General features: G+C 48.2%; 1 protein-coding gene across 3 annotated transcripts in view; it reads left to right on the forward strand.

The window, feature by feature from the left end:
* The first annotated feature begins 822 nt into the window (after positions 1 to 822).
* LOC146863536 (uncharacterized) overlaps positions 823 to 15,628 on the forward strand; it is a 39,294-nt gene continuing 24,488 nt past the window's right edge. Inside the window, exon 1 of one of the 3 annotated variants that reach the window (XM_085642988.1) lies at positions 823 to 958. The gene's annotated coding sequence lies outside the window, so the exon portion shown is untranslated. Of the gene's footprint in view, positions 959 to 1,046; positions 1,175 to 15,628 lie in introns of those variants that run through there. The other 2 variants (XM_085642990.1, XM_085642989.1) reach the window with 2 other exon arrangements.

The raw sequence follows: 15,628 nt of genomic DNA on the forward strand, positions 1-15,628 counted from the left end.
TGGAGCACCCTCACACTATGCAACCCCCTCACACTATGCACCCCCCACTCTGCACCCCCTCACACTCTGCACCCCCTTAAACTCTGCACCCCCTCACACTGCCCCATTGCCCCTATACACTCTGCACCCTCACACATTACCCACTTACACTACTTTTGGCCACACACACTGCACCCTTACACCCCGCACACACACACACACAGCCCGCACCCTTACACACTCACACTTTGCCCTCATACAATGCCCCCTCACACACTGCCCCCTATTTTGTACGATGTCAGTAGGTGCATTTTCACTTTTTTTTAAAAGTCACAAACGTTACAGGAACAAAACATTTCCAAAACGCATTTTAAGCATTTTTTGGGGGTTTCGGTCAATGTTTGTCGGTGCTATGTATTTGGTGCGAAAGTTAAAACTATTGGAATTGTAAATGACAAAGCTATTAATTTAGCTATTTTCAAAACCAAAACACAAAATTTGGCATTTACAATACCAATAGCTCAAACTTTCCTAATGCGAGAACTATTGCATTGCAAATGCTTGTTGAGCTAAGTGTCTGTAACTATATCCCGCCTGAAGGTGTCTCTGCTTCAATGGAAGTCGGGGGGTTCATTCTCCTGGTGGATTCTTTAAATCCCTATACGGCCCCTTGTAAAATGCCGACCTGTTGACCCTCCCACTTGGCTCTGGTGCCGCTGGTTGTTGTAACGCGAGTTTTCAACCCTTTGAGAAACAGCAAACACCTCCATCAGTCTCAAGTGCGGCCCTGCTGCCGGTCCGCCATCTTACGGCTGGCAGCGGAATGTACTTCCGGGTCCGCCATTCTACGGCTGGTAGAGGAATGTACTTCCGGGTCCATCATCTTGCGGACAGGAGAGGTTTGTACTTCCGGGTCCCTCAGACAAGCACTTCCGGTCAGAGGCCGACCCGAAGCTAGGCGAGGCTCGTGCAGCAGCAGGTAGGACATGCGCCGTGGGCCGATCCTGGGCTGTGCAGCGGTGTTCTGGGGGTTAATGCACCTGCAGCGGAGACCTGAATCTAACCTTAATTACAGCGAACAAAAGCTGCAGTACTGACGGGCATCCCAGAGGGTTAATGCACCTGCTGCGAGGATCTGGAGCTGTAACCGTAGCTGCAGGAAACTCGCTGCAGTCCCAGATGAGTAGCTCCTCAGGTTAATGCACCTGCTGCGTAGCCCTGGGGCTTACCCTAACGACGGGCAGAGGCGCAACTAGAGCCAAATTTTCGGGGGGGGGGCTGAATCTTTAAGCAATAGGCAGAGTGGAGCTGATTTGGGGGGGGGGGGGGGCGAGCGAATCTTATCTTCAAGCAATAGGCAGAGTGGAGCTGCAGGGGCTATTAGAAGGGGTGAAACAACAGCGAGGCCTCATTAACATGCGAATGGTCTTTTAAAGACCTGTGAAGTGCTCGGGTGCGGCTGTGTCTGTGCCCGGGACGCTGTCTCATCCCGGGCGCCACACACGAGGGGGGGGGGGGGAGCTGAAACCCTTTGAGTCCAATGGGTGTTGCGCGCCTGACGACGGGTAACTGGCTGCGGTCCGCGATGAGCACCTCACAGGGTTAATGCACCTGCAGCAGAGACCTGAATCTAACCTTAATTACAAGTAACAAAAGCTGCAGTACTGATGGGCAGCTCCGCAGGTTAAGGCTCCTGCAGCAGAGACCTTAATCTCGAATTATACCTGCTGGCATTGAGCTCACATTCCTGGCAAGCACCTCTGCAGGTGGATGCACCTTGTAGATGGATACCCGTGTAACCCTACTGCAAGAAAAGGGCTGCAGTCCTGGATGAGCAGCTCTGCGGGTTAATGCACCTGCTGCACAGATGCAATGTAATCATACCGCAGCTAACGGTGTCTGACGCCATCAAGCAGCTCTGCAGGTTAATGCACCCATAGCAGAGACCTGTGACCTTAGCAGTAGAGGTGGGCGAGACAATACATTAACAGGGAGAGCAGAGCTCGAGCTCTGGATTGGCTCTAAGAGCCCGTGCATCACTTGAGCACGCACACATAGTTGGCCTGTAAATCATGCAACAAACATTGGGTACGAATATGGAAATATTTAAAACGTGCATTTGTATAATATGCAGAAGCGTTTTTCCTTAGTACATCAGGTTATATCACTGCTTTGTGAGGTAATTATTAGAAGTGATCATTTTTAAATATGAACTTAGATATATTGCTGTCCCTCGTCCTGACAACAATGACGTTAGCAAACTAAGAAGCAAGTCCGTTGTTGTTTGCACACTATATGTGGTCTAAATTCTTATTATTCATGGCGCAACATTTTATCATTAAACACATGGAGGAGGTTTTTGTACATTCAGCGGCCTCAACTCGCATATTTGCAGGTGCTCCCGTGTGTGGAACAAATAAAATGGAAGCCAAGATTTCACATTATGCAGTCCAGCCACAAGATTACTCTTTTTCTCTCCTTTTTTGCAGCAAAGGATCATACTTTATTTTTAAATCTATGATCATGTAGTCAGAGCTTGTTGACAGGCAGGAGCCACACTAAAGCTCCCCTGTTTTGGGTGTCAAGGGTCACAGAGGAGCTCGAGCTCAGCCAGAGAATGGCCTCTGGCTCAAGCCTTCTTTGGCTCACCCCTTCTACTTACCAGTAGGTAACGGGTTGCAATCCCTAGTGAGTAGCACCACAGGTGAATGCGCCTGCAGCAGAGATCTGAGTGTAACCTTACCTGCATACAACTCGTTGGATTAATGCACTTGGTGCACACATCTGTGTGCAGCATTCAAGTCACGGTCAAAATCTAGTGTGGCCGATGAAGCTCTTTTATGAGTGGGATCAATTATGTGACACTAAATTGAGTGGTATTGCCAACTGTTATCACAACATTTACAAGCAGGAAAGGATAGTTGGGGGAAATTCTAAGATGTATTGGCATAATATTGCAATTTTTAAAACTCCACCTCTTGGATTTATAATTAATTCTCTTCACAGGTCCTTGCAATGTGGATTTTAGTCCATCATTGTTTAGTAATAGCAATGTAGCGTATATATATTTCTCTGGAGCATTGTGGTACATCTTGACTTGATCCTGATACAACATATAGAATAGGTGTTAGCACATAGTGTGCATATCTCAGATATATGGATTCCCCGTGAGAGTAACATGTGTATTGCAGATGTACTATTAGGTCAGTTCATAAAATCACCAATAGGAGTGGATCGCCAGGCGATCTATATCATCAATTTTCATGATGTAGGTCGCAAATTGCAACTCACTCCGGTTAGATGGCCTGCTGAGGTCAGCGGACCCCTTTTGTCTGTGACTGCATTTAAGTAAAGTACATTTTTAAAAGCAGCCAAATTTCCTTAAACGGCCTACATTTAAAAAAATATATATATAGAATATATATATATTTTTTTAAATTTTTATTTTTTTGAGTGGCAGTGATCCCCTGACTACTGCTTACTCCCAAACAAACTTTTTTTCCTCTCACGAAAAACCCCTTCCCCATTACTAATGGTTCACCACCTCCTTTGAGGAGTCAGTATCTTGTTAATAGTTTGTAACCCCAATGCATTGCACATCGCATTTGGAGGGGGTGCCCTAAACATGCCCCTTTGAAATTGTGATTTGAAATGTATTACTGAACCTGTTTTTCGGTTCCTGTTACTGCATAACAACATGATGTGAGTGCATTTAGAAAACCGTTCCGTGGTCACAAATCCTGTGATTTAGTGAACAGCACTGTTTGCGACCACTAAGCGGTTTAGTAGATCTGGCCTATAGTCTTGATTTGCTAAACTGCACCGCAGGTCTTCCTGCGGTCCAGGAACTCTCCTCGTTTGCGTCACGCCTGTAAGAAAGGGGATTATTATTAGGAGTGGGCAGACGCCCAACTCTAGGAATAATAATAAATTGTCCGAGTGAACCCCAACGATAGTAAATTAAGCTGAGCTCAAGCCCGTGGTAGTTATGGCACTGAGCAGACAGGCTTAATTTAGAGAGCATGGTGTAAAGTAATTAAGCATTGCCAAAACAATAACACATTCAAAATTCTAAATAATAGAAATCCCGAACTGAATTATAAAAATTTTGTAAATTGTAGTAAACAAAATGGCAAAGGTGAAATAATGGGAACCACAATGTGAGTTTTTAAATTTTTAAGTGTGAATAGCATCGAAAAGTGACAAGCACCAATGATAGTCCATGGCAGACGTCTTCAGACTTTCTGATGCCGAGACCCCCCTGTCAAAAACATTTAGCGTAAGGACCCCCTCCTGACGAAAATCTCTAGAACTCAAGCCTCCTCATTATTGCTAACTATCGACAACCATAAACGCCTCTAATTACCACAGAAAATCATTTATACATTGGGGAAATAAACCGTATTTAGCAAACCAAAGGTCAGTGGTTGGGGGTGTGGTCAAAGGTGTGGCTAAAAACATTGGGCCTCATTTATGAGGCATTGACGTAGGGCAGCGCCACAAGTCTTCTTGCAGCGCTTCCCTACGTCAATTTAAAAGGGCAGGAATGCACCTTATTTATGAAATTTCCCCCTATATTGGCGCACAAATTGCTGCCTAGCGCCAACATGGGCTGGTTGGTTTTTGTGCAGGAAGGGGCACTTTCCTTCACAAAAACAATCCTGAGAGGGGTTTTCCTCTTTCCATGTGTGCTGCAGAATGCAGCACACATGGAAAGAAGAAAAAACGAGGAGAAATGAAAACATTACCCCTCGTTACGCCTACTGTGGGGAGGCGTAAGGTTTGGCACTGCCCCAGATTTACATGGCTTTGTAAATCTGTGGCAGCGTCAAAATCCATGGGCGTTGTGTGGGAACACCCACCGCAACTCCAATGGAATGCCTACTTGACATAGAGTAAGGCAACGCAGCGACTTGCGCTGTTTTGTCTTGCTCCATATCTATGAGGCCATGCAAAGCCACGCAGGGTGCTATGAGGCCATGCAAAGCCACGCAGGGTGCTATGAGGCCATGCAAAGCCACGCAGGGTGCTATGAGGCCATGCAAAGCCACGCAGGGTGCTATGAGGCCATGCAAAGCCACACAGGGTGCTATGAGGCCATGCAAAGCCACGCAGGGTGCTATGAGGCCATGCAAAGCCGTGCAGGGTGCAATGAGGCCATGCAAAGCCACGCAGGGTGCTATGAGGCCATGCAAAGCCACGCAGGGTGCTATGAGGCCATGCAAAGCCACGCAGGGTGCTATGAGGCCATGCAAAGCCACGCAGGGTGCTATGAGGCCATGCAGAGCCACGCAGGGTGCTATGAGGCCATGCAGAGCCGCGCAGGGTGCTATGAGGCCATGCAAAGCCACGCAGGGTGCTATGAGGCCATGCAAAGCCACGCAGGGTGCAATGAGGCCATGCAAAGCCACGCAGGGTGCAATGAGGCCATGCAAAGCCACGCAGGGTGCAATGAGGCCATGCAAAGCCACGCAGGGTGCTTTGAGGCCATGCAAAGCCACGCAGGGTGCTATGAGGCCATGCAAAGCCACGCAGGGTGACTCTGCCTCACCTCATAGATATGATTGAGACGCTTGTGCCGCCGAAGCACAAAAAATTGACGCTTCAGTGGCGCAAGCCTCTCATAAATCGGCCCTAAAATATTTTGTTCCGTTTTAGGTCTTTCACCATCAGGTCGCAACATATAAAATGATGGGTATCCTAAAAGAAGAATGCATTTTAAAAAGTTGTTACTCGGTGGGAAATGCACTATACAGTACATTATATAACCTCTATTATTTTATACACTGCATAGGTCTGTGTGTAACCAGAGAGCCACAGAATTAAAATTGGTTGGTGCAGTGGAAAATAGTGACTTGAGTATTTTTAGTGCTTTGAGGTCACAGCCTGTGACAGAAAGCACTGTGAATGTGTAAGTCATTATTTTTTACTTTCTTCCAAAATGTAGATTAGTGTAATATCAGACTGTAGGTAATGCATTTATTTTTGCACAACTGTCCCTTCGGCACCTTTTCAGGGGTACTAAGCGCTGTGTAAATTCAGTTATAATTAACAGCACACACTTCACAGCCCAGTTGCTAACCACCACACAAAAAAACACATCTTTGCCATCACAATCTTGAAGTGATTCGAGCAATTAAAGCCAGAACCACTCCCAAGCACCCTTTACATTTGCAGATTAACTCCTAGGGTCCATTTTCACTTCATTCAGGCAAGCAGACACCCTGGCATGAAGGCGTGTTTGAAGGATTGTTTTACCTGTCTGCTGGGCCTCTTAGTTTTACAGCACATGAGACTCAATTCATGTCAGCTGGAGCATTTTAACGAGCGTGGTTGTGTTTGTCCAAAGCACGTTTTGCATTCCAGGCAGAAGTTAGGCCTGGAAATGCGCGACCCCATTCCCAGGACTCCAGGCCCCCCCTGGGGGTCACACCCCACAGATTGAAGACCTCTGGTCTATGGTCACACTAGACCAGGACGTAGGCTGGATCTCAGGCTGACTGTGATGGACTGCAATTTGGATACACCAACTACGTGTGCCCTGGTCAAAGATTTTACCTTTTGACACAGTCTTTTAAGTCACAACTTTTCAGGGTTTCTGGAGAAGCTCCTTTGGGTCACTTCTAAGACTGCCAAGACCTCAGCGGCTTCACTTAGGAGCCAGGACCCCCTCTAGCGGAGCCCATAAGCAAAGCCCAGTCCAGGTCCAGTTGCTACTGCGCACTTCATGAGAAAGTACCCTTGCATCTTGTGTGTCCCTGTAGCCACACAGCAGGTCAGCCAACTGACTCCTAAAGTCTCCTCTCATGTCACAGACAGCAGGTAGAGTCTCCTTCTGATCTTCCATCGGTCCAAGAAAGTGTTCTGAGGAGAGTTTCGTGGGATGCCACATTTATGACTGACTGACTCCTCCCTAACCAATGGAGTAAAAGTTCCTGTGAAGGGACAGGTCCTCTACAAGTTAATGAAGTCCCTGGTTTTCCTGCAAGGGTAAGAAAAACACCGCCCCACACCCAGACCATTGTCCCTCCTTTGGGAGCTGTTCTCACACCCCATTAAGGCTGCATACAGGCTGGCCAGTTGCTGCAGAGCTAAAGCGAATTAAAACCCAGAAACTTTAGGTAGGGAAAGCGTAACATTCTAAAAGTTCCTTTTTAGGTCTCGCCTGGCGATAGTAGCGCATGCGCTGCTCTCGCCATGCGAGTGCCTTTTGCAATCAATTCTTCCAAAGGCTTACATGCACGCGTAGGGATGGGCTAAGATGGCTGCTCTCGCCATTTGTCCAAAGCTAACCGCATGCGCGTGTACGGACAGTGGACAGTCCGACGCCATCTTGCAAAGATTTCATTGTCATGGCAACGAAAATGCCGCTTCTCGTATGCAGCTTGCTGCGTATGGGTGGACAAAATGTGCACGCGCGCATGGCGGCGTGCATTTGCTTTCCCTCCCTCCCCCCATCGGACCCCTCCTTCTTCTTCCTCCCCGTCTCTCGCCGCCGGGGTCGCAGCTTTTGCCGCATGGCCGGTGCAGAGATTCAGATGGTCATCCTGCTCATTGCCACCTCGGTGGTCATGCTCATCTGCTCGCTTTGCTTTTAGTAGTTTTTAAGCAACCAGCAGCTATTGTCCCCATCAAATAAGTTACGTAAATAGCTTTCCGGGAAAGACACAAAATCTGATGTGGTCCAGCTCAGGGAGCTTTCTATGGCTGCCACCTCCGTTCTTCTCCCATGTGCCTCACCCTGGCGGCCACAACTTGCCCTCCGTCCAGGACTCGGTTCCCCCTCTGAGGCCGTTTATTCAGAAGCTGCGCGCGATTCCACTCTGTGCCGGCTGCTCCACTTCCTTGTACAAGTGGAAGTGTATGCCCCAACAGCCTCAGGGACGTAGAAAAATAAACAAGCGGACATGTTTATTTATATGTTTCAACGGTTCTGCGGCAAGTGTGCTTACATTTCCACCTCGAGAGAGAGAGAAAGGAGGGCGGCACTGAGTGACCGTGAGAGCAGCTTCCGGTGAAAGGGCCTCAGAGCGGCACCGGTCCTTGATTGTTCATAACAAGCAGTCCGAAATGGTGATGTTTATATCTACGTCACATATAATAAAATCTTTACTCTTGTTCCAGAGGATGCTGCACGTAACTACAAATATGAAATATCCTCATTCTCGCAGGTACTCATTTGGTTTTCATCACGGGGGGGGGTTTGTTGTGGCTGGCCCCGCCTGGTACCGTCATGCCAATTCTGACACAAAGTAAGCGTCAATCACTGTGCTAATCTATTTGGCTTTTCAAATTAAATGTTCTTTTAGCAGCGCCTCGCCCTGTAGTTTCAGCTACTGCTCTAGTACATTCATTGCAGTCTGTAAAAGTTGAGTTCAGCCCCTTAAAGCCGAAGCGGAGGATCGATTTCTGCGACCCATCCCCCGCAGCGTATGAGTGACAGACTCTCGCCATGCATTTTAACTGAACTAATCCTGCGGCTGCAGTGCTGTAAGTGTCACAGGCCGAGGTCTGCCCTGGTGTTTAAGGGTGTCTGTTTGATGGTGTTTGCCGCTGTAGCTTTAAATCAAATCAGGTGTTTGTTAAGCGCGTCTACTCACCCGTAAGGCTCTCAAGGCGCTGGGGGTGTGAGGGGGGGGTTCGCAGGTTCCAGTCCATCAAGGAGGGGGTCTGTCGAAGAGCCAGGTTTTGAGGTTGCTTGCGAAGACGGGGAGCGATGTTATCTGTCTGAGGTGGAGCGGAAGGTCGTTCCAGGCTCTGGCCGCGAGGAAGGAGAAGGAGCAGCCGCCTGATCTGGTCTTTCTGGTGCGGGTGACCACTGCGTAGGAGAGCTGGGCTGATCGTAGGGTCCTTTTGGGTGTGTGGAATTTGAGTCGGCTTTTCAGGTATGCTGGTCCGGTGTCGTGGAGGGCCTTGTGAGCGTGGGTTAGCATCTTGAAGGTGACTCTAGCTTCGATGGGGAGCCAGTGGAGTGTTCACAGGTGCTGGGAGATGTGGCAGTGTCTTGGCAGGTTGAGGACCTGTCTTGCGGCGGCGTTTTGGATGTTCTGTAGCTTGCGGGTGAGGTTTTTGTTTATTCCGGCATAGAGTGCATTGCCGTAGTCGAGCCGACTGGTGACCAGGGCGTGAGTGACGGTCTTTCTGTGTTCGAGGCTGCTGTTTCTCCTTTGTCCAGTAAGGTATGGATGTCGTCTGTTGCGGCGAGGAGGGTGGTTTCCGTACTGTGGTTTTTTCTGAAGCCGGATTGGGAGGAGTCGAGGATGTTGTGCTCTTTGATGAATGTGGTGAGTTGGCTGTTGATGGCTTTCTCAATGACTTTCGCTAGGAACGGGAGCAGGGAGATGGGTCTGTAGTTTTTGAGGCCGGTGGGGTCCACCGAGGGTTTCTTCAGGAGAGGGTTGATAGCGTGTTTCGAGTCATCAGGGAATGAGGCGGTTGCCGGGAGCGGTTGATGGTGTGGCAGAGCATGGGTGCGATGGTGTCGGCGGCTCTGTTGAAAATATGGTGGGGGCAGGGATCCGTGGGGGCCCCGGAGTGGATTGACTTCATCGTCTTCAGTGTGTCTTTGGTGGTGAGGGCTGTCCAGTTGTCGATAGCTGGCTTCAGGGTGTCGGGGGTGGTTGGTGAGGGTTCAGTGTGTCGGTTGTCTTCGTCGAAGTTGTCGTAGATGCTCTTGATTTTGTGGTGGAAAAAGGTGCTGAATTTGACGCAGAGGTCTTGTGAGGAAGGGATATCGGTGCACTCTCTAGTAGGTTGGGAGAACTCCTTGATGATGTTGAAGAGTTCTTTGCTGTTGTGTGCATGAGTGGAGATTCTGTCTTCAATCGCTTTTTCCTCGTTTTTCTGATGAGTTGGTGGTGGGCGTTGGTGACGGCTCTGAAGTTGATGTGGGCTTCTGTGGATTTGGTGTTCCTCCAGGCCTTTTTGAGGCGGCGGCAAGTGCGTCTGGACTCTCGAAGTTCAGTGGTGAACCATCTAGCTTTCTTGGCGTGGGTGTTGTTGTTTTTCTTGAGGGGGGCTATGGTGTTGGCGCTGTCGGAGAGCCATCTGTGCAGGGTTCGGGCTGCGTTGTTGGCGTCGTCGTTTTCCGCAATGGTTGGGGTGGAGTTGCTGAGTGATGAAGTTAACTGGTCTTCGGTGATTCTGGTCCAGTTTCTTCGTGGGAGCAGGTGCTGGTGTCTGTGGATGGTGGGTGTTTTGAAGGTGAAGTAGACGCATCGATGGTCAGTCCATCGGAGTTTGGTGGTGTGGCTGAAGGTGATGGAGTTTCCTGTTGTGAAGAGGGGGTCGAGGGTGTGTCCTGCTGAGTGCGTGGGTTCGGTCACGATCTGGTGGAGTCCAATGTTGTGGAGGTTGTGGTGCTGGGGTCCAGTTGGTTGTCGAGGTGGAAGTTGAGGTCTCCCAGTAGGGTGTAGTTGGTGGACAGCATGGCATGCGGGGAGATGATGTCCGTGATGGAGTTGGCGAAAAGTCCGCGGGGTCCAGGGGGTCGGTAGATGAGGGTTCCTCGGAGGGTGGAGGTAGAGCTGGCCAGTATCTTGAAGTGAAGGTGTTCATCAGATCTGTGGGCTCGTCGGGGAGTGTGCTCAGGCGGAGGGTGGATTTGTGGACGATGGCGATTCCTCCACCCGGGCGGGGGGGTGGTAATACCTGGAGATCTTGTATCCTTGGGGAATGGCGAGGGCGATGTCCGGTCCCGAGGTGGTGTTGGTCCAGGTTTCGGTAAAGAATGCTATGTCCGGGGTAGTGCTGTCGAGGAGGTCCCAGATTTCGGTGGCGTGTTTGTGGAGGGATCGGACGTTGAGGAGGATGCATTGCAGAGTCTTCGGTTTGGTTGTGTTCTTACGGGCGGATTGCGCTGGGTCAGTGGTCTTGGCAGTGCTGCAGGTGTGCTGGCAGCGGTGACAGCTGAAGTGTCCGTGAGTGTCGGCTGGTGATGCTAGCTTGCAGTTGTTGCGGCCTGGGTTGAGAGTGTGAAGTGCCGCTGGGATGTAGCGGCGGTGCAGAGATCCAGGGTTCCTGGCGCTGGTCGCAGACGGGGCGCAGACAGGCTTGCCTTTGGTGCCCCGGCGGCGCGGCCGCGCAGGGGCCGCCATTAAGTAGGGGTCGGGGAGGGCTGGACATCTGGGAGGCGGGAGCGGGGAGGGGAGCTGGATTTGGCTGGTCGTGCTGGGTGGGAGAGGCTGCGGGGGCAACAGCAGCGGGGATAAACGGGCTGAAAAAGGCAAAAGGAAAAAGGCAAAAAGAGAGAGATGTGCAAATAAGGCAGCAAAAGTACAAGAAAGAGTGGAGGAAAGACACAGAGGACACAGGAGAGTGAAAGGGGGAGATTGAGATGAGGGTGAAGAACGAGTGAAAAATGGAGGGAAGACACAGAAAGAGAGTGAAGGGGGGAGCTTGAAATGAGGGGAAAACGACAGAAAATGGAGGAAAGACCCAGAAGGAGAGTGAAGGAGGGAGATAGCAGTGAGGGAAAAAACGAGTGAAAGTGGAGAGAAAAAGCAGAGCAAGAGCATGGAGACATAGGTCCACTGGACCACCAGGGATGAGGCGCAGGGAAGCCTGCGGGTGGAGGAGGGCCTCAAACCAACACTTGATAGTGCAGGGGCAGGCCTCACTTAATGGTGGAGCTGCGATGGAGGGAGAGCAATTTCACTGACAATGAGTCAGTGGTCTTGCTCTGCCGAGTGTCGCGCTCCCCCTCCGCTAATGTGCTGCATAGCTAAATACATATAGGATCCCAATAGCGAGACCGATTGGAATTGCCAATGCTTTTTTTCCTTGATTCTAAAATTAAACAGTAAGTTCACCACATTGTGAAGCTTAAGTCACACTCATGTACATACATTTATTCAGAAGGTACACACAACCATTTAAGAGGGTAACTAGAACGGGGACCTAGTGGTTGTGTAGCATTTCTTCACAGCTTGAATTGCTCTGTGGAGGTAGACCCTGCTCACAGCTGATTGTAGCTTTGTATCTTCTCCAATTACGAGGTATCTTAATGTATTTATGTGATTATTTATTTATTTAGGGATATTTATGTAGCACCGATCTAGCCCGGAAGGGCAGTGGAGCGCTTTGCGCGGTAAGGGGATTTGCACGCTTGGGGGGTGCCTGGTTACAGATGGCACGTAGGGTCGTTTACATAGAGCTTTTATTTATATATCATAAGTCTAATAGGCTGTGACATATGTGTGGGAGATTCTGTCATGAATACTCCATCGGGTTATCGAGGGTCTTAAGAGGCTTTGAAAGTCCATGACTAGGAACAGCATTAAACAAAAGTTGGAAATTAAACACCTTGCAAAATCTGTCCCGTCAATGCAGCTCGCGCAGATGCCGCACGCTCCCAGCTTAGTGTACGCCTTTTGACTCGTATTGCTCTCGTGTGTGCCCTGGGCATCCTTATTTTAATTGTCGCCATCCCTATAGCCCCTGGATATTAGGAGCCATGAATGTGTTTGGCTGCAGCCCCGTCCCCCGCTCGCGCTCTTTGGGCAGGAGAGCCGTGTCTAACAGCATTGTTGTGTGTAGGGCGCCTCTCCAGGGAGTGTTCGAGCACCGGCGCTGAGAGGCCATGAATACCCCTGAATGTATTCCACTTTCTTGATAGTCCTCGCAATATTGCGGCTCTAGCCGTTTAAACAACCCGCGAATCCCCCAGGGGGGATTAACATCCTCTCCAAAATCCGGTTAATCCTGAGATAAAAAAACTCTGCCACCTAGTGTTGCTCCATCGATCAGGCTTAGGTGCATTGTGCAGGCCTTTGTCTTCGAGTGCTGCTCTCAAGGGGCCCCTGCGTGGCGGGCACTCGGACCTGGAAAGAGCCAGAGGGAAGGTGAGGCGCAGGGCAGATGCGGGCGCTGTATTCATGGCACAGAGCGGAGGCGCTTCGGTGAGAAATGGCGGGTCCCTTCATTGCCTGCATACGGTCACCCCGCTCAAACCACACCTCTGTCCTCTCACCTTGTCCACACCTTTTTCTTTGACCCCTAGCAGCAGGGCTTTGAGTGGGATGAAAAAAACTGTGGGGTCTCTCAAAGGGGCGTGGCTAATGTAATTAAGGGCATGGCTTAAAACACATAAACTAACAATCTGTGTTTAGCATAGTGTGCCGTCCGACTTGTATTTTGCTGTTTGTCATTGCATCCAGATATACGATACAACAAGTAACATCATACCTGCAACAAGTCAGGACTATTGGCTTTGTCAATGGTTGTTCGTTGTATAAGATAAATAAGCAGCAACTATGGCGTGTGTATAATATTGAACAAGCATTAAAAATGCAATAGGTTTCGCCTTTCATTAAGTTAAAGCCATTTGCTTTGCTATACATTACCATTAGCAAAGCAAATGGCTTTAACTTAATTAAAGGCGAGACCTATTACATTTTCAATGCTTGTTTAAATATCTATTAAAAATCTCAATGAGCCGGACGTTTAATAAATATGAAAATTAGTCTTTGAATGGATAGTTTAGCCGATTTCTGTCAAAAGTTAGATTAACGTTTATAACCTGTACTTTGCCATTCTCTAGTGAAAAAAAGCCTTTTGGGGGTTAGTCAGTGGAGAAACATGTCAACTTTATCTTTGCAAATGTTTCACTTTTACAAATGAGGCACCCTACCTTGTTGGCAACGAGGCGTGGGGCCACTTATTAATATTTTGAAGCAGGTTTTCCCACCTACCAAAAAGGGTTATTTTGATAGGTTGGACTGCAGGTTTTAAGGCTTCCCATGGTAGCTCTGACGCCATGCTTTACAGACCAACCTTTTGGATTTGCAAGCCTGTCTTTTCTCTAGAAATGTTTGGTATTGGCAACAAAGGGCAAGCGCCGTAGACTGAAGACTGCATGGAGGTCATCTCAAGGAAGTGAATGGTCAAGCGGCCATGAGGACGGTGCAGCCAAGATGGCCTGATCTGACCCAAGATCTGCATGCTGGACCATCCGGGGGGACAAAGCTGCGGAGAGCATCACCCCTGTGTGTGCTGAGCTCGCTTTCCCTATCCAGTTTGTGCCGCCTGCGACATTGTGGGAGATTGAGGGAGACAGAGAGGTCTTTCCTCCCACCACAGGTCTAAGGGTCCAAGCTTTGACAAAACTTTTCTTCTTTCTACACTTTTCCACTATATTGAGTCATTTGGATTTAGAAGCAATTCATAGTCAAATGTCTTTCTGGCAAATAAATTATTTTGATCGATTTTTAGAAGTATGATTGTATGGTTCACTTGACTTGCTAACTGCAAGCGTATAGAAAAAGTACATGTATGGGAAATAAAGTACTGGTTAAAAAAAAATGAAATACAGGTGGTTTATCAATAAATGAATCTGTTGGAAAGATGAGAAGAAGATTAGCTTTACAAAACACACTCTTTGTTGATATGTCTTTCAGCAACACATCCTGTCTTGCACATCACTTTTTAAAAGAGGTTTTTATTGCAAAAATATGTTCTGCGTTGTTTTATTTTATTTGGGTAAATATTGCATTTTGCCTGTGTTCTTTGACATGCATGTACAACATGAATCACAAATCCTTTGTAGCTTTACAGTCCCCATCATGTAGACACCATTTTGGCCTGGATAGCATTAATACAAAACAAATGACATCAGTTCAAGCAAAACAGGCTAAATGTCAAAAAGATAGCTTCGAAGTCTTGGAGTAAAACCCTTAGCATAGAAGGGGTTAAAACAAAATGGACAAGCAGATAAAAACTAACCGTGGAGTCTGAAACACCTAATCCACGGTACTCACAAACCTTTTCAAGAAGTTCACAAGCGGCTGATTGTCAATACACCTAGCTCTGGTTAGCACACTTATGTTACTTCATTCTAGCAAGAGGGAGGAGAAGGCACTATGATGAAGTGTACCGCCCTCCGTAGAGTGAGCGCATATATATATATATATATATATATATATATATTATCATCCACTGGCGGTCGCCAGTAGATAGTTATAGTTACAACCTAGTTTCCATAGGAAATCTCAAAATTCTATTTTGAAAAACTTTGGCGCCGGTTGACGAATCCTCGCGAAATTTTCAAAACAAATGGGGCGCTCCGTTCAGCTCTTACCCTGAAAGTCTCGGGGTGATTCGTCAAGCGGGGGCCGAGAAAAAGGGGGGTCCCAAAACGCGTTTTCCCCATGCATTTTTCCATAGGACCTTTAGTCGCAGCTACAGCCCGAACTGCTGAACAGAATTACTTGAAATTTGGCAGAGAGGTAGCCATAAGGTCAAGGAAGTGCCTTTTGCAGGTCTGGTGTAAATCTGTTCAGTATTTCCATAGAAAATAGCATTTAAAAGCATATCAATATCTATACGCGCGCACTGTGCGCGCACCTTGCCGTGCGCGAGCACAATTCTGATTGGTTGTTAGATGTCGGTAAACATTCGAATCGGTCGAAACCAGGAAGTGTCGGCCGCCATTTTGTCTCTCGCAGTCTGAGGGGGTGAAAAAAAAAAGGTGGATAACGTGAAAAGGGGGCAGAGTGGACAGTTCCTGACCCCCCTATAACATGTGTGAAACCTATGGTTTTTTAAGTGAATATATATATATATATATATATATATATATATGTGTGTGTTCAAAGGTAATTTGTGGTTGCAAAGTCTGTTACGATTTGCAAAATTACAGAGACATTGTAAA

The sequence above is a fragment of the Triturus cristatus genome, chromosome 2_2 (genome assembly GCF_964204655.1).
Source record: "Triturus cristatus chromosome 2_2, aTriCri1.1, whole genome shotgun sequence".
Classification (NCBI taxonomy): domain Eukaryota; kingdom Metazoa; phylum Chordata; class Amphibia; order Caudata; family Salamandridae; genus Triturus; species Triturus cristatus.